The following is a 4141-nucleotide window of genomic DNA, read 5'->3' as shown; positions in this document are numbered from 1 at the left end:
GTCGCTGCTGTTGTTCCAGTCTTAAAGTCGGGAAAAAGAGGTGATATTTGTAACTATAGACCTATTTCTCTTCTCTCTCCATTTTCTAAGCTCTTTGAAATGGTAGTTCATCAATTCCTGTCTTTCAAATTTCGAAACTTAGCAATTCCCAATCAGCATGGTTTTATGAGCGGCAGATCAACAACTACCAATCTTGCTAGCTTTATGTCTGCTGCATCTCGTGTAATATGTAACAGAGGTCAGTTAGACGTTGTCTACTTTGACTTAAGTAAGGCTTTTGACGTAGTCAATCACATTATTCTTTTATCCAAACTTTCCTCCTATGGAGTATGTGGCTCAGTACATGACTGGTTAAAAAGCTACTTGTCAGAGAGAGAGGCATATGTCCGGGTTAACAACATGAACTCTTCGTGGTACAGGACTCGCTCTGGCGTTCCTCAAGGATCTGTTTTAGGACCCCTTCTGTTCACAATTTTCGTAAATGACGTCTCTTTTGCTGTTTTAAATTCTTCATTCCTGCAATATGCTGACGATATAAAAATTTATCGAGAAATAGTTACTGAACGTGATTGTGCTAAGCTCCAGGAAGATGCATGTTCTTTCTACCGATGGTGCTCTGAAAATGACCTTTTCTTGAACCCGTCCAAAACCAAGGTCATGACGCTCTCTCGGAAAACTCACAATATCTCTTTTGCATATAATATTCAAGGAGAGACTTTGTCTCGAGTAAGTGTAATGAAAGATCTCGGAGTCATTGTTGATTCTCGGTTGCGTTTCTCTGGTCACGTTGGTAGGCTGGTTAACTCGTCTTTGCGAATGTTGGGTGTTGCCTCTCGCTTAACCAGGGAGTTCAAAAACCCGACGGCTTTTATCACGTTATACTGCTCGCTATCCAGGTCACAGTTAGAATATGCCTCAGTTGTTTGGAATGGAATTTCTAAAAGTCACTCCTTGGAGATCGAGCGTGTGCAAAAAAAGTTTGTTTCTATCTTTAAACATCGCTACATAAAGGAGGATGTTCACTGTTTAACATATGAGTCTGCGTTAGAGCGTGTTGGTTTGCTTAGCTTGCACCGGCGTCGGGAGAACGCGGACCTACTATTTTTGTTTAAAACGCTGCATGGACTCATCAATTCTCCGAGCCTGTTATCTGAACTGTGCCTTAGGGTCCCACGTGTGCCTACTCGTCTTCTGTCATCTTTTTATGTTTCTAGAACGTTTAGTCCGGTAAACCCAATTGTGAGAATGGCTCAGCGTTTGAATCATTACTCTGAAAAACTTGATATTTTCAACCCTTGCTACAGGACGTTTGTCCTTTCTATTAAAAACTTGCCCGTGCAGGATGAGCATTGCTGAATTGCTTTGTTATGTCTGAATGTCGTCACCTCCATGTCGTGTTTTCTGGTGGTGCACTTGTTGTCCTTCGGTCTTGTGTTCCGTCTCTACTGTTACTGCCTCGTTTTTATTTCATTGCACTAATTACTCGTGCACTGCCTAGTATTATGCTAAAAATGTACCTTATTTTCTGCGGAGATGTGTATAGTGTTTTTTTTTTTTGTTGTTTTTTGTTTTTTTATTCACCAGTGTACCAGCACCAAGACCTCAGGGTTGTTCCTGGGCACTGTATAATAAAGATTGATTGATTGATTGATTATTATTATTATTATTATTATTATTATTATAATTATTATTATTATTATTATTATTACTGCCCGCCATCTTGCTTCGCAAGATGGCGGGCAGTAAGGACAAGTGCGACGGGTGCTCTCAGCCTTTTTACGGCAAACAAAAGTATCTCCGATGTAAAGAGTGCGGAAAACGCTGGCACAAGAAGTGTGTCATGCTTCCGGACAGCGAGGTTGGACGAATGATGACTGGGGTAAGCCCATTTATATGCAACGACTGCATCACCGTCGAGCGCACGCATAGTCCTAGCTCGGACGAAGCTAGGCCTGACGACGAGCAGGACTCACCCTGCCCGGACCGGCTCGGCGAGGTCGCCGCGACTTCGGTGGCTGTTCTCCGAGACCTGCTGGCCGACGCCTTGAACGGCATCTCTTTCCTGACGGACCAGATGACGGCTGTGAGGGAGGAGAATGCTCGCCTTCGCAGCGAGCTGACGAGGAGCTCCGAAATTCACTCGGTCATGTTGCGCAACATCCAGACGGAGCTACGAGACCTCCGGCATCGCCCGAGGTACGGCGGGGTACCCCCGCCTTCCGTTGCCGTGGCGGGCCGCCATGATCTGAATGCTTCCGTGCTGGGAGGAGGGGGAGCCGCCCCATTCCCCAAGGGGAAATCGACCTCGACGGTGTCTGAAGAACCTGTTTCCTTCAGCGAGGCGTGCGCCGTGACTCCTCGTTCGCCCCCCGAGCATCAACGTGACCAGAGCCGGTTAACCTTGAGCGGCAGAGCCTTCCGCGAGACGACGACGGAGTTGCTGACGGGCATTCCCTCCGTTGCCGCTTCGGCGACGCGGGCAGAGGGGGCCGGTGGCTCAGCTGCTCACAGCAATCGAGACGAGGGAGGAGATAGGGGAGAGACCGGTCCACTGGCCCGTGGCCGCTCAGCGGCTCAGCCTGGCTTACCGGAATACAGTGCGAGAAAGGTCCCTGGACTTCGTTCCCCCGGCTCCATTCCCCAGCGGCCATTCTTTAAGGGAAGTTCTAAGAATGGAGGAATTACCGCCGTATCGGTGTCTGTGCGACATTCCAGAGCTGTGTTCGTGACACGTCTGGACGCCAACTGTTCTTCGGCGGACGTCAGAGAACATCTCGGACAATTCCTTGGCCCAAAGGAGCTTCGATGCACAAAGCTGAAGACACGCTATGGTGGGTACTCTTCATTCCACGTCGCTGCTGTGGACGACGACATTGAGGCATTGTTTGACCCGAACATCTGGCCGGAGGGCTGCCTCTTCAGGGAATTTCAGGGTCGGCTGACGGGAAGCCGCGTGCATGATGAGAATGAACGTATAGAGTGATCCCCAACCATCTTGCCTGGAAATGACTAGCACGCACATTTACTATCAAAACGTTCGCGGCCTTCGTACTAAGGCCAGTGACTTTTTTTCTAATGCTATATGTACTGACTTTTCTATATTTTGTATAACGGAAACCTGGTTATGCCCAGAAATACTGTCTGGGGAGTATTTTTCGTCGGATTTCCTTGTGCATCGCAGTGATCGTGATTTATCTCGCGGAAAGAAAACGGGAGGCGGTGTCTTGATGGCAATCGATAGGTCTTTGAAGTGCACCAGGCGCGCCGATTTAGAGACGTATTCGGAATCTGTGTGGGTAGAGCTGGAGTATGATAATCGAGAACGCGTTCTGATAGGTACTTTTTATTTTCCTCCATATATTGAACCCGAGGAGTTTAATGATTGTCTCCTTGGAATTGAGGATATAGCAGACAAACTGGGTGAATGCAAACTATTAGTAATTGGCGATTTTAATGTACCAGGTGTGTGCTGGGAAACTCACAGTGCTGTTTCAAGTAACTATTACGGTGCAAAGAAGGCCCGTCATCTTGTTGACTTTGCCTCTTTCATGGCCCTGAATCAGTTCAGCAGGGTTAAAAATAGTAAAGGCGCTATGCTTGACCTTTGTTTCTCAAACATTGATAACGTTTCTGTAACTAAGAGTGAATTTCCTTTAGTACCGACAGACAAATATCACCCTGCACTTGAGGTGGCTATAACCTTGAATGTACCTGTCAGCCGTATACCGGCTGCTAGTCTCACTTACCTAGACAAACTGCATAACTTCGCTGCTGGGGACTATGTGGGATTATATAACCACTTTTCTACGTTCGACTGGTCCCCTATCCTGCAATCATCTGACGTCAATTATCAGGTTCTTCAATTCACCATGGCGGTGCAGGAGGGAATGGATCATTACATTCCTCTAAAGAAGCATACCGATTCAAAATTTCCCTCGTGGTTTTCTCCGTATTTAAAAAAGTTGCTGAAGAAAAGCTTCTCTCATCGCAAATTTAAAAAGACTGGCAGCCTCAGGTGGGAGGCTGAGTTCGTTCATTATAGACGCCTATGTAAGCAACATCAGAGGATTGATCATAAGATATATGTGGAGTCAGTGGAGTCCGAATTGAGGAGAAACCCAAGAAAACTCTACCGATATGT

The 4141-nt window shown here is 46.8% G+C and overlaps 1 pseudogene; it reads left to right on the top strand.

Annotated features, from left to right (window-relative positions):
- Positions 1-1808: 1808 nt before the first annotated feature.
- Positions 1809-2643, top strand: LOC8025861 (annotated as a pseudogene).
- Positions 2644-4141: the final 1498 nt, after the last annotated feature.

Source organism: Ixodes scapularis, unplaced genomic scaffold (assembly GCF_016920785.2).
Source record: "Ixodes scapularis isolate PalLabHiFi unplaced genomic scaffold, ASM1692078v2 PGA_scaffold46__3_contigs__length_2488377, whole genome shotgun sequence".
NCBI classification, from domain to species: domain Eukaryota; kingdom Metazoa; phylum Arthropoda; class Arachnida; order Ixodida; family Ixodidae; genus Ixodes; species Ixodes scapularis.
Note: the sequence above shows the minus strand (reverse complement) of the source record. Positions and strands in the feature narration are given on the sequence as shown.